The sequence below is a fragment of the Pseudonaja textilis genome, chromosome 3 (assembly GCF_049901715.1).
Source record: "Pseudonaja textilis isolate UNSWEBS1 chromosome 3, rPseTex1.2, whole genome shotgun sequence".
NCBI lineage: Eukaryota > Metazoa > Chordata > Lepidosauria > Squamata > Elapidae > Pseudonaja > Pseudonaja textilis.
The window spans coordinates 16,692,855-16,718,103 of record NC_141992.1 but is presented as its reverse complement, the minus strand read 5'-3'; positions in this window follow the sequence as shown (position 1 = coordinate 16,718,103).

Sequence of the window (25,249 nt, the reverse complement as noted above, 5' to 3'; positions counted from 1 at the left end):
GTATTCCCAGGTGAAGTCTTGACTAATAAGCACTCCCAATAATTTAAAAGAGGAAACTCTCTTTTAAAAATGCTCCTGACATTTGTTTTTTTTTAAAGGATCTGCAGTGAAATTCTCATTTGTGGAATCTGTGTTGAACCAGTCAGGGGAAATACATATCTTGTCCTTCATTGCACAATAAGCAGCTGTACAAAGGAAGCATCTCATCAAGTCTCAGAGCAGGATTTGGGGAGGAAATGTCTCTCTCTGAGCTTGGGAAGATAAGCAAATAATGATTCTTCCTGCAACCTCAACCAACCAAACATATTCAAAACAGCACCAACAATAATGCAGAAAAAATGCTTCAAAATTCTCAGAATAAAGTAGAACAGCAGAAGCCCAATAGAGTCAGGAAATATTTGTGAAGACAGTTTTTGATGCAATACTATCAAAGACTGAAATGGCTATATGTAATATGTCTGAGCTGTTAATATAAGATCTATCCTTCCATAACCTAAGCAGAGTGACTTGCCTGGCTGACTGAAAAGCTAAGCAGGGTCAGGCTTGGTTACTATTTGATGGGAGTTTAAAAAGTCAAAAAAAAAAATTAAAAAAATCCCAAAAGCAAGGTAGCCTTTTGTGCTGAGAAAAATTCATGTCCAAGTTATAAGGAATTTTGCTCAGCCTGAAAAAAACGTTACTTGTACCTTGCTTGGATGTCACCAGAAAATGGACTTTCGTGGACCTGAGCAGAAAAAAAAATCTAAACAGTTCCTTAGTCACATCAGAAACAAACATATCCCTGAGGAAGATTCCTACTTTCTCTCCCTGTTTCTGAAATAAGCCAATCCCACGAAAAAGATGAAGATTTACTAGGATTTATTTTCTAATCCCACTTAACCTCTGAGATTCCACCGATATCTAATTAAATATCACCCTTACCCCTTTACTTAATTGTTTGCAGTCATCTTTTGAGTGAACTAATATTGTCAGGATCCCATCCTTCTTCTTCTCCTTTCCTTTTTCCTTCTCTCTCTTCTTCTTTCTCCCTCCCTCCGTCCCTCTCTCTTCCTCTTCCTCTCCTTCTCCCTTTCCTTTTTCTTCTCTGGGAGGGCAACACTGATGAGAACCAGCTATTGGAATAATGTATTTTTCTTTTTTTAATGGTATCTTATGAACATTATTCTGGTACTATACTCAGTGAACAAGAAGTTATTTCATCCAATACCACGAACTGTTATATCCAACTAGGATGTTACCAAAAAACTATATATGCCCATACATGAGTGTAGCAAGATTTTAAAAGGCTATGAATTACTTTAAAAGAGTTGTGATATTTCTGTTCAAAAGGCTTCAGAAGCTCCATGGTTGATCACTTGCTAATTTTCTGGAGCTACCCACTAAGGAAGAGGTAGCCTAATTTTCCTTGGAGCTCTCCAAAATATTGAGCTATAATTCCTATCATCCCAACTCATCACGGCTACACTCATTTTGACTAAAGGACATTAAAATACAATCTAATGATCTGAAATATCAGGTTGGTTGTAGAAAAACATCTTTCATAGCAATTCACGCTCATGCTGAGTTTTCCATTAGCTTCATTGTTGTGGCCAATAATTGGGTATTTGGAGGGAGGGTTATAAAAAGGTTGAGACTCTTTTAAGCTGACTTGACTCCTTTTTAAAATCAGTTTTTATTGAATTTCATCGTAAAATAAAAATATAGAAGAAACAAAACAAAAATAAAAAGGAGAGAGAAAACTATAAAGAGAGGAAAAGAAGTAATGACCTGACTTTCTGTGGTTAGATTACAAAAATAATACAACATCAAGCTTTTGCTTTACATTTCACAACATTTCTATGATTACAAAACAATTCTAATCATCAAAACCTAAAATCCAAGTTTCCAAGGTTTTCCCCCAGTTTTGAGCAAAAAGCGGTTACCAAGTGGAAACAAAACTGGATAATTTCATTCTTTTAATTAAAACAGTGAATCTTGGAATCTCCGCTATTCCATTGCTGAACTTGATGGACGGGGATTTCATGTTATTGCTCATGTTGTTATTTAGCAACTGGACAGCGTTTCCCTTCTTCTGAAATGATTTTTTAACTTCCCAGTCTGGCCTTCAGTTCTGGTTTTCCACCCAACTTCTGACATCCAGGTCAAGGCTGCTCAGCTTCTGGATCCAGGCAAGGCCATTTGGGAGTTTTATTTTTTTATTTTTTATTTATTTATTTAGTCAAGCGATTATAAGATAACAGGTATAAGTATAAACATAGTTATGAATACATGAAATGGATGCATATAAGACAAATAAAAAGAAACAATAGGACAGGGACAGTAGGCACGTTGGTGCGCTTATGCACGCCCCCTACAGACCTCTTAGGAAAGGGGTGAGGTCAATAGTAGACAGTCTAAGGTTAAAGTTTTTGGGGTTTGGGGAAGAAACCACAGAGTCAGGTAGAGTATTCCAAACATTGACCACTCTATTGCTGAAGTCTTATTTCCTGCAATCAAGTTTGGTGCGATTAACCTTGAGCTTGTATCTATTGTGTGTTCTTGTGTTGTTATGGTTGAAGCTGAAGTATTCATTGACAGGTAGGACATTGCAATGTATGATTTTATACAGTATACTTAGATCAGACCGAAGGTGGCATAGTTCTAGGTTTTCTAGGAATAGAATTTCAAGTCTGGTGTCATAAGGTATTCTGCAACGATTAGAGAAGTGGAGAACTCTTCTTGTGAAATATTTCTGGATTTTCTCAACTGTATTAATATCAGATACGTAATGCGGGTTCCAGACTGATGAGCTGTATTCAAGTATTGGTCTAGCAAATAGTTTATATGCTCTAGTTAGTGTGATATTACCAGAGAAAAAGCTACGTAGGATTAGATTAACAACTCTTAATGCCTTTTTGGCTATGTAGTTACAGTGGGCTCTAGCACTTAGACCATTAGAGGTGAGTACTCCAAGGTCCTTGACAGAGTTTGATCAGGGATGGGTCCTAAGTTAGCAGCATCTTGATGAAGTGGATCTTTTCCCCATTAAACACACTCCAGGAAAGCAGCAACCTGAAAACTCCATAATAACTATGTAGCTTAAGTTCTTATTTGCTTAGTGATTGTGGCTAAGATAGTTGCAAAACATCTTACCTACTGATTAAAAGAATTACCAGCAAGGGGAGCGGGATAATGTTTGCACTAATTGTAGCTGTCGAAATCTAACACAAAGGAAAATGAAAAGAAAGCCTGCCATTTATGGGCCTGCCTGTCAATTAGGAGACAAACCAATATTGGTGAAACAAAAGCTAGACTTGGAAGAGGGTTCATAGCTACTTAGGTCTCGACTGCAAGGCTTCACAGCATCACTTACTCTGCATGGAAGAACTTTGCTCTCTCTGCCCTCACAGACAACCTGCTGCTCATACCACCCCAGCCAAACTGCCCTCCACATATCAGGGTTCCTGCTTTTCTTCAAATATACATCTGTAAGCTTGATGTCACACAAGGCAGAAAGACCTTTTATTCCACCAGGAGGACTGCAACTCTTGAAAGAGGTGGGGCAAGACCAGAGGTAGTATTCAGCAGGTTGTGACCAGTTCTGGAGAATCAGTAGCGGAAATTTTAAGTAGTTTGGAGAACTGGCAAATGCCACCTCTGGCTGGCCCCACCACCATCTATTCTCTGCCTCCCGAGTCCCAGCTGATTGGCTGGGTCTTCTTTTGTTGCCCTGCGCAGGAAAACGGAGCTGGAAAGCAGCTTAATGGGGGGATGGAGATTTTACAATATCCTTCCCCTGCCATGCACACCAAGCCACACCCACCAAGCCACACCCACAGAACCGGTAGTAAATTTTTTTGAATCCCACTACTGTGCAAGACCATAGGAACAAGCTTGCAAAGAGGACAGCAGGATAGAATCTTTTTCTATCCTTGGCACCTTCTTTTTGGTTTAACATTTTTATTGAGTTATAAAATATTGTAAAATACAAAAGTAAATAGAAAAGCAGTAGTGTGGAAAAGGGGGAAGAGAAGTGAGGGAAATTAAGAAAAAAGAAAGGAAAAGCAGCATTGATTTAAGACTCTCTCTGTTACAGTAAAATAAAGCATTAACATCAAATCACAACTTTTTGCTTTTTCATAATAATACCGCGTGTCTCACAAAATAAGGCCGGGCCTTATTTATTTTTTTTTGGAGCCCCCCAAAAATGGCTAGGACGTCTTTTCAGGGTGAATTACTTCTTCCCACCCCGCATACCCAGCGCCGTCTCCAACAACAGCGCCTGAGTCTCTCCGCTTTCCCCATCCCCGTAACAACAGGGGAAAAAAAGATTTTGAGGCCCCTGAGAGTGTCGTGCGCTGCGTTTTGGCTTAATCCTAAGCAGCTGGGTGGGCGTGAGAAGAGCCGAGCGAGCATCTTTGCTGCTGCTACCCTTGGTGCTCCAGCCTCAGACTCTGCAAGTTTGCAAAAGTCCCGGTGCGCAGTGTGTTCCTGCATTCCAAGCGCCCAGGCCGAGCTGCACCTGTCCGTCTCTCACCGGCGCCATCTCCAATAACAGCGGCAGCAGCGGCGGAAACCATGGAAGTTACGGAGGCGGCTCCCCCACCCGAGAAGCGGCTGAAATGCTTCTACTGTTCCTGCCGCTGCTGCTGCTGTTATTGGAAATGGTGGTGGCGAGAGAGGGACAGCTGCAGCTCGGCCTGGGCCCTTGGAATGCAGGAACGGGCTGCACACTGGGACTTTTGCAAACTTGCAGAGCCCGAGGCTGGAGCACCAAGGGTAGCAGCAGCAGAGACGCTTGCTCGGCTCTTCTCATGCTCACCCAGCCGCTCGGGATTAAACCAAAATGCAGCGTGCGGCACTCCCAGGTACCTCAAAATAATTTTTTCCTGTTGTTATGGGGACGGGGGATAAGTGGGAGAGACTCAGACGCTGTTATTGGAGACGGCGATGGCGAGAGAGGCGCCAGCACCAGTGGGAACCATGGAAGCTATGGAGGCCTGAGAAATAGCTGAAATGCTGCTGGACATCCACACCGACGCCGTCCACCTGCTGACCTGGGTAAGGGAGGGGTAAGGGAGCCCTCCATGCTCCACCATGGTGTTAGGAGCGGCTGATGGTGAGGCGTAGCTGTCCGCGGGGCACTCCTAATGGCAAGTTCCTGCCCCGCTTGCCTCCCCCCAATTTTGCATGTTTTAAACCAGGCCTAAATTTGGGGGGAGGGGCTTAATTTCATTTTATGCCTAGAAAACATGCTGGGTCTTCCTATTGGGGGGGTGGCGTATCATTGGAGAAACACGGTATGAACAAGCCATTTCTGAAAAGATCTATCAATCTTCTCAGTAAAACCCAAAATCAAAGTTTCATTATTTTCCAGATCAAGCACGAAGTTCAGAAGCGGTCTCCACATGGAAACAAAAGTACTTATGTTCTTTTCTTTAATCAAAGTAGTCAATTTTGCCATTTCAGCCAACTCCATCAACTTCTGCAACCATTCATCCGTAGTAGGAATCCAAGTGTCCTTCCATTTCCATACAATAGTCTTGCTGTTATCAACATATATAATAATAAGAAAGTTCCAATTTTTTTTCTCCAATTCTTTTTCCATTAGGCCCAAAAGAAAAGTTCTGGTTTCATTTTTATCTCCATTTTCAATATCTCTGACACCTTCTTAGACCATGATGGCTGTAAAGGCTGCTGAACAAGGAACATGAGTAGATCAAAAGAGCACAGCACAGTTAGGAAAGCAAACATTCTGCTCACACAGGTGATTTTCAAAAGCACTTTTTCAGTTATTTCATGCTTAAAATAAAGATGTTCATTCTCAGAGAGGCCTAGTACACTTATTTTTATTTCAAAAAAACAGGTTGTAATCCTAGAAAACACAGGAAGGAAATATGCTGGAAATTTAAGGCCCATCTAACCCAAGATCATCAAATGTTTTCAAATATTTTTCCCAAAATGTTAAGCTGCCAAGAAATAAAAGGATGATTTCTCTCCTTTCCACAGTCAGAAAGCTGTGTTAAAGTCCTTTACTCCATAGTCTGTAAATCAGGAGAAAAGATTGCTCATTGCTGAATTCCAATCTCCTCATATAGTGTTGCTCTTACAGTGTTACTGTAAGTCAAAGTAAGTGATTAATAGATTCACCTGGCTTTGTTTCTCCCCCAAGCCTCTCCTGCTTAGCAATCATGCTCCTTTATTATGGGGTAGGGCAGGACTAAATGAGTGTTGAATGATTGGTTTAGCTCAGGGCTGTCAAACTGAATTTCATTGAGGGCCATATCAGGGTTGAGTTTGATCTTGGGGGGGGCAGGTGGGCGTGGCCAGGGTTTGTTTTGCTAGCACTCTGCCAACAAAAATGGAACTTGTGTGTGGCCCTCCTGAGTTCCATTTTTGACTGCCATGGCCTCCTCCAGCACTCTGCCAGCAAAAATGGAGCTTGCACGCACCCCTCCCGACCTCCATTTTTGTTGGCTGAGTTCTGGACCAAGCCATTGCAGCTGAAAACAGAGCTCAGGAGGGCTGTAAGTGGCCCTCCATTTTTGCTGGCTGAGTGCTGGAGCAGGCTGTTGCAGCAGAAAACAGAGCTCGGGAGGACCACGCATGGCCCTCCTGAGCTCCATTTTCACTGGCAGAGGCACTGTGGGCCAGTCCTTCTCTGTTTCCAGGATGGCCCTGCAGACCAGATCTAAGCACCCTGTGGGCCGGATCCAGCCCACGGGACTTGAGTTTGACACCCCTGGTTTAGCTAGCTGTTAGGTTGTCCAATGAATAGTTTTCAGGGGTGAAAATATTCTGTATATGTGACTTCTCAAGCTACTTCTTAACATGTTCCTAGTGCTCTTTTGAAAGAGTGCTAAACTGATGCCCAAATAAATAAATAGCCCAATTGAAAGGTCACGAGGCAGAGGAGGAGTGAAGAATTAGGTGGAAGAGAGCTTTCCTTCTCAATATTTTGGGAAATCTCCTTTTCATTTCATGCTGTATACCCCTTCTCCATGCTGTGACCTGTCATTAAGGCTAACAGGCATGAAGAGGAATGTGTGACACAGCAGGAGGGATTGACTCATAACAAGTAAGTTGTGTCTTTGAGGAAAGAGTGGAAAGAGAATATTGGTCTTGGGCGGCAGTTAGTAGCTTTGCCTGGCAGCATGTAGAAGTAGTCTATAGGTAGCCAAAGTGATACAATTGATAACATTGCCTTAACTCTAAAGTAAAACCATTCAAACAATCCCAGCGTGCCAAAATACCTCTTGACAGCAGAAGAACTAGAGACATATCAAGATAAATATATAAGATTCCATTTATCCATTATATGATATAGGTTCTTCTTCTTTCGTAAACACAGGATGCAAATAAGTAAGGGGAAACCACCCTTGAGGCGTCATGGTTTATACAGAACATCAAACCATTGCCAAGGAGGAAAGAATTGAAAACCAGAAATATTTTTTTAAAACCATCTTTATTTCAAATCTTAAATCTGCCAAGGTTGAACACCCCTGCTTTAAATAATTGCAACTTGTACAGGTATAAAATGTATATATAGGTATAAAATGTGTACAAAAATGAAAAGCTACGATGAAGGAGCTCAGGTCTTCATTTAATAGCTGGATTTGTACAATATGGAAAACCATGGGTTTTTTTTTTTTAAAAAAAACTGGGTTTTTGGGGGGTGGGTAGGTGGGTGTAGAAGGAAATCACAATTCATTGACTTTAAACAACTTGCTTTGTGATGTAGAATAGTTTACCAAGTTCAGATAAATAGTTATAGTCATCCTGTACACTAAACCAACCAATCAAACCTATTTCTTACTTATTGCAATCTTTCCATACTGCCCAAAGTTCTCGTGAAGCAAAACAGGTTACATAACCATGAAATGAAGTTAGGGAGAGATTTTATCAGCCTGCGGCCTTTTTAGGCTGTCACTCGGTGGCTTAGCTGATCGTTGTTTCACATTGTTCTTTCCTTCTTTTTCTTGGCCAAGGAAGCTGCCTCTTGCATCTATTTTAACTTTCTACAAGGCCTTGAGGCTTTGTTGGGCATTGTAAGAAATTGGAATGGCTGCTTGGAATGCTTCTATGGTCCAAGGACACCAGATGGAAGGCAGCTCCCATTTCCCTGGGTCTGTGATGGAGCCAGCTTGGAAATGAGGAAAGATCACACAATGGATTAAAAACAAAAAAACCAAATACTTGTTATGGTTTCTACGAACCAGGGCTTTTAATCCAGGCAAGAAGTTTCTGCGGAAAGAAGCATGCTTGATTCCCTAGAGGATAGAACTGAACACCACCACTTCACTTTGAAATGTTTTACTTTCCTCCATGTGAAGAAACGTTGATTTTCTGTTCATACATGTTTACAAGATGCCACAATGATGTTGCGTGTGTCACGACATCTCCACGTAAATGATACATCTTATATAATTTATGTCGGTTGCAACACATTTGCATAAAGACATTGTGAACTACAATAGATTTCTTGTCTCTTCTGCTCCCACCCGAACAGATTCCAGTATTTTCCAAAGAACATTTTCACATAAATATTGCTAACCTAATTTCTTGCTATGCATGTCTTGTAAGGGACAGTGGATGGCTCAATATACCAATAAAGGAGAATATTTGTAATTGAGGGCTGAAAAGGGGGGCCCTTGGTGCTCTCTGAACTTGGTTGTTTTCTTGCAGATCAGAGGTGGTATTCAGCAGGTTCTGACCAGTTCTGGAGAACCAGTAGTGGAAATTTTGTGTAGTTCGGTGAACTGGCAAATACTACCACTGACTGGCCCCACCTCCATCTATTCTTTGCCTCCTGAGTCCCAGCTGATCGGCTGGGTCTTCTTTTATTGACCTGCATGGGAGATTGGAGCTGGAAAGCAGGTTAGTGGGTGGGGAGGGAATGGGGATTTTGTAATATTCTTCTGCTGCCATGCCCACCAAGCCATGCCCACCAAGCCACGCCCATAGAATTGGTAGTAAATTTTTTCAATTCCATCACGGTTGCAGATGTTTCATTATTACCCAAACTAGGTAACATCATCAGTGCTATTAAGGAGTGGGGCTTGCTGTCACTTGATATTCTATCACCTTGCCCTTTGACATGAAAATGATTGGAGCATTTTACCCTTGTTTTCAAGTCTAGTGCTCAGGGAAAAGGCAATCGGTGCTAACCTTCTCTCCTTCCAGATGTTCATCAGGAAAATGCAAAGAACATCATCTATGGGCCCTGACTCCTGAAATATTATAGGTTTTAAAATTATAAAAATAAGGCCTGCCCTGCTCGGCTCTTATCTTTGTAAGGAGACTCAACAAATCCCTCCCTATTCTTCGATATAACAATAACTTATGGTTGTCAGCAATAAGTACATATCCTAAAGCTGGGGTCATTTTTCTACAATACAGTAGTTAGAATTGGGGAGTGAAGAAAATTATAAACAATATACACACAAAAAGAGAAGTTCCAGGAACAGGACTCTGCATCTCTGGAGAGAATGGGGAGAAAAAAAATCTGATGGTGACTACTGTGTAGTGCTGACCTGAGCCTAGGAGCTGGGAGATCTAGTACTGCAAGAATATTCTTCAATAGGAAAAGAGACCTCCCACAACAACTGTAAAACTTCAGCTGGATTTACATGCCAAAGCAGGATATTGTGCAATTTCAAAAGAAAAGTAAATTCAAAAACAATTAATTGCAGTGTCCGATAAACAAAACCAAAGTGAGAAATAAACCAACTTAGTTCCCCAACAATATCCTTTGAACAATTGGGTTTTGTGCTGATCCCACAGTGGGTCAAAGCTTTCTGGAAGTGACTTGTAGACAATGCAATAGCCATGAAAGATATGAAGAAAGCATAATAGTTGGCGATAATGAAACTTGTGTAGATTAATTAGATTTCTATTTTGCCTTTTTTATTTCATAAGTATATCACAGAGGCAAATATGCACCTCCTTTTAGGTAGCCTAGCCTGTGAGAGAGTGACTGGTCCAAAGTTGCCCAGCCGGGCTATAACTCACAGTCCCCTGGTTTCTAGGCCAGCACCTTAACCACTGCATCAACCTGATGGATAAATTAATTTTTCTGATCAGATTAAAAAAACACAATAAGTACATTTATGGATAACTGGAAACCCCTTATAGAGTTTTTGCATGAAATAGAAAAAATGCATTTATGATTTGTAGTTTTGATTATTAGAAAAAAAGGATAGAGAAAAGTGAGCTTTTTTCTTTTCAACGATGATTTTGTAATTGTATTTCAGTTGGGTGCAAAGGAAATTGAAAGTTGCTTCTTTCTTTTTATTTTTTTCTTTCTTGCACGTTTGCTTTTTTTCTTTCTTTATGCTTTTTAATTTGTGTTAGCTTTTGTGTTCTTTGTAAGTTTAAATAGCATTTATAAAAAATATGATGAAAAATTTAGTGTTGGTAGTGTTAAATATGTACATGAAATACATTAAACCATTTGGATCATGGCTGATTAAACCCTGTTGGACATTCCATGAAAAAATGAAATCCATCTCTTTTTAGAGCAGGGGTCTCCAACCTTTTGGACCTCAGGGATCACCAAGCTCATAATTTTAGATCCCAGGGACCACTAACTGGTTCTGTGGGTGTGGCCTAATTTGTGGGTGTGGCTTGGTGGTCATGTGACTGGCTGGGCATGGCTTGTATGTAAATATTATAAATATTTACATAAATATTGAATTTTTTATTTTTTTAAAAAGAGCAACTTTTACCCAAAATCAGGCAAAACAGGCAGGCAGATTGAGTTGCTCACAGAATCACAGATTCATTCAGAGATCTATCTATCTGCCATTGGTTAGCTCAGTCTGTCATATAAAATTTGCTTGCAAGCAAATTCACAAAATTAACTCACAACATACCATGTATGTAAATATTGAATTTTTTATAAAAAAGAGCAACTTTTACCCAAAATCAGGCAAAGCAGGCAGATTGAATTGCTCACAGAATCATTCAATGATCTATCTATCTATCTATCTATCTATCTATCTATCTATCTATCATCTGCCATCAGCTAGCTCAGTCTCTCAAATTTGCTTGCCGTGCAAATTTGCTTGCAAGCAAACCTTCAGTCCTAAGGGAGGTCCGTCTGTACTTAAAAGCAGAACCGAAGATCTAAAGACTAGCTGGAAAGCAAGAAATCCAACCATTTTCTGCTCCCTAGCTAATCTAAATCTCCCAGCACAGCAGAACAGCTGATGGTCGGAAAAAGGAAAAATAGAAATTTAGCACGCAAGTTTACCGGGTAAGGAGTGAGTGGGTGCGGAGGGTTCTCGCAGGCCATGTGGGTGGTGTAGCACTTGTGTTTTTGCACAGCCTGGATTAATTGATTTTGGGGGGGTGCTCTTGGCATGAGATTTCTCTGTGGCCCACCAAAATTTTATCATGGCCCACCTATGGCCCGCAGCCCACCGGTTGGCGACCACTGTTTTAGAGGATATTCTTCTCAACTCTGGCTAGAATTTTTGTAATATGCAAGCGCTTTTTCTACACATACATGTGACTCATCAAAATGTGAGAAATGTAGGCTTATATTATATGTAAAAATCAAAATAGCCTGGCTCATGTCCATGTATTTTATTTATTTATTTTTATTTATATGATTTATGAATCGCTTACAAGATAATAGATATAAGAATAAACATGAGACTAAACATGCATATGAATACAGGAAATAGGTATGGATAAATGGGAACAATAGGACAGGGACAGTAGGTATGATTGTGTGCTTATGCATGCCCCTTGTATGATCAACAGATGGGAAAGACTATTGCATCTAGCACATGGAAAATGTAACTACTTTACCCTATAAATACTCTTATAGAGTAACAATTGTTTTTGGTTACACTTAATGTGAACTTAACTAATTCATATGTGATGACCCAGGGTGGGATACAAAATAAACATAGTCACAAAAAACAGGTGAAGCCTCTTTTATTCCTTCACTTTGCTTCCAAGCTCCAAATATCCTTGGCTGGAGACAAAAACACTCTCACACAAGCAGTTACCAGAAGGAGGAAATGCTGTTTAAATTATAAAGAGTAAAAAACAACACAAACCAGGCAAGATAAGGGCTAGAGGACATCCACAGTTAACAGAACACAAAGGATGCCAAATCAGAGAGGAACCATAAACTAGAGATATTTCCACGCTTTGTTTCCAGCACTTGCCTGTACTCATGTCCGTCCTTTTATCCAATTGGCACAACTGCAGGCCATGAAGAGGATCAAGGCCCTCTCCTCCCCTATAGATCACGTCTCTCCCTTTTCCTCTCCTCCCTGCATGCCCTAGGATGGAGAGGGGATGGGTCTGGATCCTCCTCTGACTGCCGAATTGGCCTCTGCCTTTCCATAGGCTCCTCTACCACCTCTGGAACCACACTTCCACTCCCTGTCGGCTGTTCCTCCTCTCCCTCAGAGTCAGTCTCCACCAGAGGCATGGCATTATATTTTTAATGAAATGAACTGGGTAAAACTGTGTCACATCACCATTCCAGAAGAGAAAAAAAGGTATCTTTCAAAGAAAGCATAACTTCCTCCCTTTAAATATTGTGTTTGTTTAATAAAAATAAGAAAAAAGAAATATGGATTTTTGTTGATATGCCCAGCCATCTATTGTATAGGAAATCTTTGACTTACAACCATTGCTTTAGTGACTATTCAAAGTTACAACAGTTTTGAAAGAAATGACTTACAAGTGGTCCTCATGCTTACAACTGTTGTAACATCTCCCCAGATACATGATCAACATTCAGGTGCCTGACATCTGTTGTGTATTTATGATGGTTGCAGCATTCTGGGATCATGTGATCACCATTTGTGACTTTTCCAGGTAGCTTAATCAAAGTTAATGGAGGGAGGCTGGATTCACTTAACAACCACCTGATTCATTTAATAGCCACGACAGAAAAGGTCCTAAAATTGGGCATGACTCACTTAATGCCTGGCTTAGTCACAGAAATTCAAATCCCAATTGTGGTCATGAGTCAAGGACTACCTGTATTTGTCATCTCTTGAATAAAGGACATATAGATATGTATGGTTGTGTTGTAAGGAGTTGGGTTTGGGGAATTATTATATTAGTCAGCTGCAGGTCTCTGACAGAGTTGTCTGCATCTTGAAGAACCAGAAAAACATTTGGTGTGATTGATAATAATGTTGAAGCAAGATCTCCATCTTCTTTTTGGAAAATGAAAATTTACTTTGCATTCTTTGGGTTATGTTAGGTAAAGGTAAAGGTTCACCTCGCACATACGTGCTAGTTGTTTCTGTTTCAAGGGGGTGGTGCTCATCTCTGTTACAAAGCTGAAGAGCCAGCGCTGTCTGAAGATGTCTCTGTGGTCATGTGGCTGGCATGATTAAATGGCGAAGGCACACTGAATGCTGCTACCTTCCCACCAAAGTGGTCCCTATTTTTCTACTTGCATTTTTACATGCTTTCAAACGACTAGGTTGGCAGAAGCTGGGACAAGTAATGGAAGCTCACTCCATTATGTTGTGCTAGGGATTCGAACCACTGAACTGCTGACCTTTCTGATCAACAAGCTCAGAGTCTTAGCCACTGAGCTACCATGTTACAAATGAGCCACCACATCCCTGGGTTAAGTTAGACCACGTATAACAATAGATGCTTCCGTTCTACCCTAATTTCAAGTTCCTATTTCCCCAGAAGGTGTAACAATGACTTCTGCCTGTGTACATGTGACATCCCAATCTCTGTACAAAGAGTTGGTATCTTACTGACACAGAGTTGCTTTCATCATTTGACACACACACACCCTTTATGGATGTCTCTATTGTCCTAACTGAAAGAGATTTGCAATCCATATATTTACAATGATCATTCAGTTTAGCTCTATGGGACCCTCATATTGTAAGCAGAGATTACTAATACCGAACTCAAGCTACAAATGAGCCAAGTACATTTCAACTTACTATGACTTGATGTGCATTTAGCCTAGGTGGTTATTTTGTGGTTCAGTGTATTGTGCAAACCAAGAAAATTGGGTTAAGTGAGCAAACTGTAGTCAAGCTGTGTTGGGCAAAGATAACCATGATGCCTAGAGCAGACACTCTTCTAGGCATGTTATTCTTTTGCAGTTATGAGGGAAATATTCTATCATGTTGTTTTTGCCACTTAAAAGTAGGCCAAAGGGATAGATTTAGCATGGGGTGAACCTGTCCAACTTTTGCAGGTTCCAACTTGATTGCTCAAATGTTAGTAAGAGGTAGAGGGAAAAAAAACAGCAATAGGTGGAACTAGTTAGCTGGCTCTGATCCACCATGCTCCCTTTTCTTGTATGACTATGCAATAAAGAGAAGACAAAAAAGGGAGGAATGGTCTGGTGAAGAGATTAAGATCTCTAGAATGTGTGAAACAATGGTGCATGTCTCTAAAAAAGAAAGCAGCCTTAAAAAAGAACCAAGAACTCATGTAACTTTAAACAGGTGACGAAACTCTTACCTATAACATAGAAGGAACAGGAAGAGACTTCAGTCTACCAACATCTTTGAGGCACAGAATTGACTATCAGGGCAGTGCAACCTTCATGTACTTGCAACCACACCTCTATGCTTCCATCTATCTTTCAAAGGAGCAGTAAATTCAACTCCTACAAAGAATGATTAATAAATTAATCATAAATTTTTTACTCCCAGCCACTTCATGAAATATCAGAGTGGCTGACTGTTCAGATTAAACATTGCAACTCCTCTGTCCCATGCAGGTAATAACCATCATTTCTCAAAATGATGAGGAGCACAGTAGGAAAAAAATGCTACAACATAGAACTCTAGATGCCATATCTCGGTAGTGTCTTCATTAAGACCAATGGAAATTACATAAAAGGGAGGTTCTCCAAAAATCTTTGTTGGGTGTTAGCCCCCCTCTGCCAAAAATCGCTCAAACGTCAGGGGTAAAGGATGGAAAAGAAGCAAGGAAGACTAAAATAGGGCCAGATGTTTAAGTCACGAGATCTTACCAGTGACTGTGACTTAGATTTTGCTAATACCTGGATCATATATATTGAACAACAAATGACTAATGCCTTTCCTCCTTCCCTTTCTTTGATTATGCTTGAGTTTACTTGCCCAAGGACAAAATATTAGCATACCATTCATTTTTTGTTCTCACAAATAACAGTTATTGTATGCTTTCTGTCTGGTTTTCTTCATTATAGATGCAAAACAACTGAGAATTCTGGGAGATATACAGCCAACCACTAAGGTCTGTAACTGTAGGGCGCAAGGCCTGAACTTGACTGTGCTCCTGAATTGGGGAAGGAAGATATCTCAAAGAATGAGTTCCAGAATCTTTTTATGTTGATAATTATGGAAACAGCTACACAGCCCTCAAAAAGACCTCATTCCACCCAAACCGGCAGGCTTCTCAGGATTAATGGTTGTCTTTCCTACCTGATAGCAAAACTAGATTTGCTGTGAAGTAGATATTTAGTTAAAGCTTTGTGGGTCTTTTAAAATATTACTCCAGGCTAGATTGCAAAGGCTATAAATCAGGGATGTGTAAATTTTTCTATTGAAACATATATTAATCTGTTGTGTGCAAAATAGTGAGTGAACAAAGGCCAGGAGTGGGTGTTACGAGAGTCAAAAAAAAATATGGGATGTTCATTCTGTCTCCTAAATATCTCCTTTCTTTGCAACATATTTTACTCCTTTCGGAGATTTTCTCTTTTCCAACTGGATTGCCAAACAGATGTGGAAGAGAAGAGACCCCTCTTATAGAGGTGTGCAATTGCCATTTGAAATTACAATGGAAGATCCTACTGGTCTCAAGGCTAACCAGTTAACCATCACACTCTAAGGACAAACTATCAGTGTTCCCTGACATGTCTCTGATCAAAGAATTTGTACACTGACAGACCTGGAAAATCTGGAAAAAACAGGCTTTATCTAGTGATAAGCAGAGATCATAGGAGATGCTACCCTTATTTGGTTGCCTTTAGACTCCTTTCTCTTGTTTCTGAGGGTTGCTGTGGAGCTAAAATGTCACCCGGGGTTGCTTGAAGGTAAGGTGGGACGCAGATTCAGTATAACAAAAAAGCCATCACTCAAGCAAGATGGTTCAAAATTCGATAGTGTGAAGATTCTAAAGGTGGCAATTAAAGCAGGAACGAACTAATTAAAAATCATGGGAATTGCTTTAATTTGTACTCATCCCAGAATGCAACACAGAATGTGCGAGACTTTAGCAATTTATAATTGCAGCACACTTTTTTTTTGGTTTTGTGGGAAAGAGGAGAAGGAAGAAGAAAGAGAAGGAGACAATCTTTTGCAATGCAACAAACAGGCCTAAACCTGTGAAACTAAATGGTGGAAACTGTTTGTGATGATTACTGTCTCTTAATTGATTACATACACAAATAGGTGTGACTAAGGACAGGAAGGCTTTTTTTTAAAATGACAATTCCAGGGTGAAAGAACAGTATTTTTTTCTTTTAAGGTAATTTGAAGTGTTCTCTCACAAATCTCTGATGTCAAGATACTTTTAGGTGGGTGGAAAGTTGCTTCTGATAAGATGTGGATTAGGGGAACGTTCATAGTTTTTGTATTAAGACATTCCTGATATATTTTGGGTACATTTATTCAAGAAAAAATTCCACTCTCTTCCCTCTACTTCTCCTCTTCTAATTTCTTTTCTGTGTAACATTAAGGTAAAATAAAATAAATACTAAAGTGTAAACACTAAAGAAATACACTGGAAACAAAATGGAGGCTGGAGCTGAGCTGAAGAAGCTTCTTGGATGAGAAGCGAAACATCTTCAAAGATTAACCAGAAAGTCCAGTTGCCTCTAGAAAAAAAAAGCACCTTTAGGACAATCATGACCTGGATGACTGAAAATCTCCATAGACTTTTAACTTCTAAGTTTCTTCCTCTGATCGTTAAGCCCAATGGGAGTTCCCTCTTCTTTTGTTGGACTGTTTTCTAGAGATCTCTCTGCTCCTCCTTCCTAAGATCATCCACACATTCTATTGCAATAATTTCAGCTTAGCTGAAATGAAAATGAAACAATTTCATATTCTTAAAACTTTTCACATTTTTAAATACATATTGAAAAAGTATGAAGAAGCCATTGTCTGAAGCCAGTTGTTGGTAAGATAGTTTTCACCAAAGCCTAAAATAATAAAGACCCTGAATGATTTGTATGTGCCATCAAGCCTCAAACAACTCATGGCAACTATATAGATAGATCTTCTCCATGGTCATCTATCTCCAGCCTTGTCCTTCAGGTTTTCCAATAATGTACCCATCAATGCTGTAATCGTCCATTCACCTTACTTTCTCTTTCCTTCTTTCCAACTTTTCCAGCAGTATAGACTTCTCAAGAGAGATAGGATCTTAATAGACTTGAAAATTGGCTCCTATCCTACAAAATGTAATTCAGTGGTGAGAAGAGTAAGGTTTTACACTTAGGCAAGAAAAAACAAATGCATAGGTATACGTGGAAAAGGTGGTACCTGGCTCAGAAGCAATAACTGTGAGAGGGATTTAAGAGTCCTAGTATATATTGTAGTTGCCCAAAAAGCCAATGCAAACCTAGGTTGCATCAACAAAAGTATCAAGATTACACAAAGGACAATTAATCAGTGGAATGGCTTACTTCCAGAAGCGGGTACTCCTTCAGTGGAATTTTTAAGAAGAGATTGGACAGCTTGAGTAGGGGGTTAACCCTGTCATTCTGTATTCTGCTTTATGGGAACCTGGTTACTGTTTTAACATCTGTTGTAAGAAGGTAATTCTAAGATGGTTGATTTCTTTAGGCAAGACATTTATATAATTACAGCAACTGTGTTTTGAAAATCTGCAACTAGGTTTACCATGTTATACAAACCCAATCACTGAGTCCAAAAGAAGTTCATTTCGGGTGTGTATAAGATTTTGGCTGCGTTCTTTATTGGTGGACCTTCTGAAAATCTGAATTCTTACTGATTGCAAATTGAAAGGTTGGAAGTAAAGACAGAGGAAACAAAAGAAAGAATTGTATCTGCTATCCCCTTATAGGAGTAGTAGTATTATTTGATTATAGGCAATGGGAGATAATATATTTAGTTTGGCTCTAAACCTGTTTACAATGGCTTCTTTTGTTTGGGAAGCATTTCAGATCTAAAGCTTTTCCTGTTCTAGCTATTGCCAAAACCTCATCATCCTGTCTTCTGAGGATTACCGAAGACAAGAAAGTCGGTCTTGTCTTGGGGGTTGCTGAGTAATAGCCTGTCATTTCTCTTCCAAAATCTGAGCTTTATCTCCAATTTTTGAAGGACACATTTTAAAAAAACCTACGATCCCTTAGAAACTATCTCAAGGGCTACAGCAAATTTACACAGGTTTTCTTAGCATAAAAAATCTCTACTGAGGAAGTAATATCCTCCATTGTCCTCCTCTTAAGATATTTGCATGCTGAAATATGTATTGCTTCTTTGCAATATGATTATAAACGGTTGATTTCAAATAACTAGTGTAAAATTAATTCTTGTCTTTAAGGCCTTATACTTTGCAAGACTGTAAAATGTGCTAGCAATGTGAACTAATTCAAAGCTTTATTTTTTTGTGCCTTTTCTTGTTCCAAAAAACTTGAAAAATCTGTGGGAGAAACTACGATCCCTGTAATTTGAATGTTTATTTATGTCCAAATTCAATTCTTTCATATGAGTGAAAATTGGTACTTCTCATGTCTTCCATATCTCAGAGGGATAACATGGCAAATATTTATTTTACTTGATTTTACCTGTCTAATCTTTTTTATGTGTCATTTCTGATGAAATTAGTGAAAATGGAACAAAAATTAAAATACAGGAAAAGGCTTTTCAAATCACATCTAGCAATTAGTCATCATAATTAAACACAATAAACCACACAATTAAAAAAGCTCAGGAGAAAAAAATGCCTCCCCCCAAATGCAAGGAATCTTTTGTCATTGCTAATTAAATTGTAGTGTGATTTTGTTTTCTACTGAAAATTGTAGTAAAATCTTCTCATTTTGTGCTACACCTCAGTTTGCATTGTTGGATGGCAAATGACATTTTTTATTCCCTTTAATGTTTTGAAATCTTTGTTCAAAGAGACTTTCCTAAGCTGATCCTATGAAATCTGTTGGATACTAACTCCTTTACCTTCCAAAGGCGATACTGGTTAGGAAGGATGGTTGATGAATACAGGCATTTAGCAACTACACTTGGAACTGGCAATTTGTTTATTAAGCAAAGTGGTTGCTAAGTGAAAATCCTGTGACCATGTCTGTGTTTTACCTCAGTTTTCCTTTGCTTCTTGCTACTTCCTTTCATCTGACCTGGGGTTCTTTCTCTCTCCCAGAAGACATCCTATTCTAAGCAGTTCGGATAACCGGTTGTTAGAAGAAATTACTGGCCTAATCCTGTAAGGAAGGCAGGAAGGAAACATTCTGGTGTTGCTTAGAGAAACTGCCTCTTCGTTAACCCTTATTACATTCTTGGCAGGACTAGACTTCCTGTCTCAGGAACTTATCTGGAGTTTTTTCCCCCTCCTTTGCTGGTACTTTCTTGTGTGGAGTGGCCATTCAAAGTTACAATGGCACTGAAAAAGTGACATGACCATTTTTCACACTTAACGACTGTTGCAGCATCCCCACAGTCATGAGAGGCCAGGCGAGGAGATGCGTGCCTCGAAGTGAGTGATATTGAGTTGGTCACGCCCAGTCAATATCATGACCACCAAACCACGCCCACCCACTTAGCCACGCCCACAGAAACAGTTGTTAAAAAAATTTGAATCCCACCCCTGATCTTGGTATAGGGCAGGGGGGGTCTTCAAATTTGACAGCTTTAAGACTTAGGGACTTCAATTCCCAGAATTCCTCCTCCAGTCATGTTAGCTCAGGAAATCTGGGAGTTGAAGTCCACAGGTTTTAAACTTGCCAAGTTTGAACACTCTTGGTATAGGGTAAGGGAGCAAATGAAAATAAGAGCAGAGTGATGCTGCAAATGTCATAAATGCAGGAACTGGTCACTACAGTGTTTTTTTTTAAGCATCATTTTAACTGAATTAGCAACATGCTGCATAAAAAAAGTATTCTACAAGCTGATTAGCAAACATATAACTTTATTAACAATAAGGATATGCTACTTTAAAAAGCATCACAATTATATGTGTTCTGATCTAAAAGGAGAATTTTCTTGTATGCTTTCCTACAAAGGATTTTAACTGTGCTCCAGCATATTAAGAGGAATGTTGTATATGAATTTAGACTATCAGTCACCTAAAATTGTTCTAAACAAAAATGTATATGAATAAAGCCAGACATCTACGTTTCTGAGTTCTTTGGCTAAGCATTTTGAAATTTAATTTTAAAAACAGAGGGAAATATGGAATTATTATAGCTTGTTCTAATTCTGTATTTTCCCAACAGACATTTGAAAATAGTAGTTCCTTTTTTCTAAAGATTAATTTTTTTAAAAAAATTATATTGCTGCCTATTTGCACAAGTCAGCTTACATGAATATAAAAACAGCATATATAAAAAATAAAATGAATAGAAGAAAGTAATCAAATAATAAAATAATATAATACCCCCCCACCAGCGACAACACACCATACAAGCCATTTAACGGGCTCCATCCTACTCTGGGTTCCCCAGGCCCGCTGGCAGAACCAGTTCTTCAGCGCCTTCCGGAAGAATGCTAGAGTGGGGGCCATTCTAATCTCTGGGGGAATGTTGTCCCATAGAGAGGGAGCCACCACGGAGAAAGCCCTTCTTCTGGGTCCCACCAGGTATATCTCCCTAGAGGATGGGAGCCACAATATTCCTTGCCTTCCAATGCTAATTCATGTTAGCATTTGTTTCTCTTGTTAATGAGCAGATCCTAGTTTTAAGGTTAGAATCCCTGAACATCGCTGGCAATGTTTATCTTGGTTTTGTCTACCTTTCTAATCATTCCTGTCAGTTATTTTAAGATCAATGCTGCAATAATGAAGAACATATCTAGCTCAGGAGTAGGATTCTTGATTTTCTCTGAGTTTGGCATTTTCCCTGTAGACATTTCTTTACCTTACCTGGTAACATTACGATGAAAGGAAAATGCCTTACTCAGAGAACATTATCAGGGCTTTAAATGCCATATTTACTCTGATGATTCCCAGTTTTATACCCTTTCCCCCCTGAGATAAATAAGGATGTGTGGTACTCTTTATTATGACCCTTTTAGTCATCTTATCATGGATGACATCATATGTATTAAATTTGAATATGAAAATTTTGGAATTTTAACTAGATCGCTCTTCCCATGTCTTTTCCTCCATTTTTTTTTCAGAGCCCTGAACTAGTTTTGCTATCAAGGTCTTGTAAAGAGATATCTTTTCCCTTGGGCTATTTATAAATGCAAGATAGAACCATTTTAAGATCCAGTACTACCTGTCCACTGCAAATTTGTTACTGTAGGTCTTCGTAATTCCTCATCTAAACAATTGCAAAAGCTATAGGCAAGTCTTCCGTTGTCGTTCCTTGTTCATTGACCCTGATTCAGAACATTGTAATAGGCATTGTTCTGGACCATTGTTCATTTCTCTCATGTTTTCCTCTTGTTTCTTGGGCCATACATTAGCTTCCTATGAGGACTAGTACCAGAGGTGGTATTCAGCAGGTTCTGACCAGTACTGGAGAACTGGTAGTGGAAATTTTGAGTAGTTCGGAGAACTGGTGGTAACCTTCCCCCTGGAGGGGGCTGGGAATGAAGATTTTGCAGAATCCTTCCCCTGGAGTGGGGTGGGAATGGAGATTTACTGTACCCTTCCCCTGCCACACCCACCAAACCACACCCACCGAACCATGCCATGCCCACCAAGCCACATCCACAGAACCGGTAGTAAAAAAATTTGAATTTCCTCACTGACTAGAACTCAATTTTTTTGCATGTAGTGGTAGTGTTTAAGATGCTGCAGTTAGCCATTCTCTGTTACCTGTCCCAACCAATTTATATAACAGGATCAGGGTGGATGGGCTAGCCATTCCTTCTTCATATGCTGCTCCACTCTATTTGCATGTGTTTCTGAACTAGGATTCCCAGTTATGAAATTCTCTTCCATTTCTATTCCAGATTCATACATTTTTGTTTTAAGAGAGTTATGAAATTGTATCTCTTTAATAATGCAGATGGAATTGCAGGGGAAATTTGAGTAGGTGTTGGAAATAGTGCTTAATGCAATTATATGTTAGAACTATTTGGTTGTAAATCTTACTAATAATGTCAGATTGCAGAGCATCAGTTTATAGATAATGGACATTCTATTTTATGGGTGCTATTTTTAAGGTGAAAATGTCATAAAGTTCCATATGCGGAAAGGCTCTGCCCTTGTAAAGAGGCTAATATCCAAACATGAAGTCATATTCTGTTATACTGTAATTTCTCCTGAGATATACACAAAGAGCTCTTAAGTCTCCTTCTAACTCTATTTCAAGACAAATTGAAAAGTTTTATGTACCATTCTTACTAGCAGATAATTATTCTTATTACCTAATAAAGACTTGAAGTAACTTTTGCCATTGTTGGAAATAGTGCTTAATACTCAGCTTGCAAATCTTGTATGTTGCTGATAGCAAGCATGTTTTCATATTTTTGTCATATACCTTCTATTTTGTAACTCTGTAGGTTTTATTTAGTATGCTCATAGGTTTAATTTAGTATTTTTTAAAATTTAGTTTGGGTTGCTGATCTCTAATTAACAAAATTGTTTAATCCCATGATGGGTATTGATTTTATAGTGCTGGTGTAATTTTTAGCTTCAGTGCTCATTTTAACCATAATTGATTTGCACACCAGCGGGGGGCAAGTTACAAATAATTTTCTTGTTTCCATGTTTGCATTCTACAGTTGTCTTTTTCAAAAGATTTGGTTCTCACAATTGCCTTGATGAGTAGCAGCTGAGAGACGGACATATGCCATGCTTTCTGGCCTGGCTGATAATGTGTGGGAACATCGGGTTGTACATATGGTATCTGTTTCTATGTCTAATCTTTCCGCTGTTTACCAAAAGCCAGAAGTGGAAATCGACAGGCTATGATCAAGCAACTTATTGAATCAGGCCAGTTAAAGATCAAATGAATGGATTTGCATGAGTGCAAAAACCTAGTTACTTTTCACCTGAGTTAATTTTGGTTGGCTGTGTGGGGACAGGTTTCATATATTATATAGACCCAATCTGCTGTCTTTATTTAAGATGCAAATGTTTTGTGCAAACTAAGTCAGCTGGGTAATTTGTTAAGTGCATTGCATAAACCTCAAAGTTGAGTCTATCAGTACATATAATTGGTGTTTTTTTTAAAAAAAATCTCTGTTAGCTACCCAGAACTGCTATGGTGTCAGGCAGCCTTGAAACATAAATTTATACATACATATATACTTTTAGTTTGGTATTTTCAATGCTGTTCAGCAGGAGATCTCCAGAATTTCAGTGAGTTTTTCCAGTATTTTGTGGAAATTGGACTTGAAATATTTTCATGTAACAGCTATTGAAAGAACTGGAGGGTGCCACGATCATTTACAGCAGAAAGAAAGAAAGAAAGAAAGAAAGAAAGAAAGAAAGAAAGAAAGGAAGGAAGGAAGGAAGGAAGGAAGGAAGGAAGAAAGGAAGAAAGGAAGGAAGGAAGAAAGGAAGAAAGAAGAAAAAGGAAAAAAGGGCAACCCCCCCCCCATCAGATCCTTATTGTTTAAGAAGGAATCACACTGCAAATAAAGGTAGTCCTCAACTTACAACAGTTCCTTTAGAGACCATTCAAAGTTATAACAGCACTGAAAAATAGCACTTATGACCATTTTTCACATTGTTGCCTCCCCATGGTCATGTGATCAAAATTTGGATGCTTGGTAACTGATTCATAGTTATGATGCTTGTAGTGTCGTGTAGTCATGTGATCACCTTTTGCGACCTTCTGACAAGCAATGTCAATGGGGAAGCCAGATTCACTTAACAACTACGTCACTAATGTAACAACTGCAGTGATTCACTTAAGAACTAAGGCAAGAAAAGTCGCAAAATGGGGAAAACTCACTTAGCAACATAAATTTTGGACTCAATTATGGTTGTAAGATGAGGACTACCTGTATAGTAGTGAAGAAAATGGGCTGGCACTGGGGAGTTTATTATTTATTTATTTGTTTGTTTGTTTGTTTGTCAAGCAAGTTTAGATAACCAGTATAAGTATGAACATGGTTATGAATACATGAAATAGATACAAATAAAAAAGAAACAACAGGATAGGGACGGTAAGGATGTTGGTGCGCTTATGCACACCCCCTCCAGACCTCTTAGGAAAGGGGTGAGGTCAACAATAGACAGTCTAAGGTTAAAGTTTTTGGGGTTGGGGAAGAAACCTGGGGGTTGGGGAAGAAATTATAATCTACCTTCTGCCACAGAAACCTACTTAGTGACTTTGGGCCCATCATTTTCTCTTAGCCCAATAAAAAATCACAAGAGAGCACTGAACAAGCCACCTTGGGTTGCTAAAGAAGAGGTGACATACAAATAGATCACAAAGAGGTCAAAAGACCAGATTTAGACTCTAATCATCTGGAGAAAGAGATTTAACTTTAGCCTATTTTTTGAAGACAAGTCTGGTTCCACAAGGACGACAATATTGATTCCATAATCCAGACAAACCAACCAATGCCTCTTTTTTTTAAAAAAAAAAGTGGGGGGGAGAGGTAATTCTCAGCTCAGATAATAAAGCATAGGAAGAACGTGTCTTGGTCAGTTGATGGCATCTGAGTCATTCCGTGGGAATATCACTGTCTGTTGTCAGAAGCATCTTGCACACGGAATATCTGGTCTTCATTTTCTGGGTAGCCCCGTTAGCAATTACTGCCTCCTTGCAGTATATGACAGATGTTACGGTTCCAAGGCCAATTGTCCTAAATTCAAATCCCATGCTTTCTGAATTGGACATGATTCACTAATTGGTCACTCTCATTATTTGTATTTTCTCAGGAAACCAGGAAATGGGCAGCCTATGTTCTCCTTGCCTTACTGAACCCTCTTGATCGAGGTCCATTAAAGATAAGGTGTCTTTCAAGTTGAAACTGAATCCCAGTAATTTTATTGTCACATCATTCTTGCCAGTTATATAGAATTGCTTTGCCATTGAAGCCTAGAATGGGACCTTCAAATTACCTGGTGTTCTCCCATCCAAGTACTAACCAAACTAAGCCCTGCTTAGTTTGAAGCCCCCAAAAGACCAACCAGCTACCAGAATATGTGGTTGTTTAAATGGTAA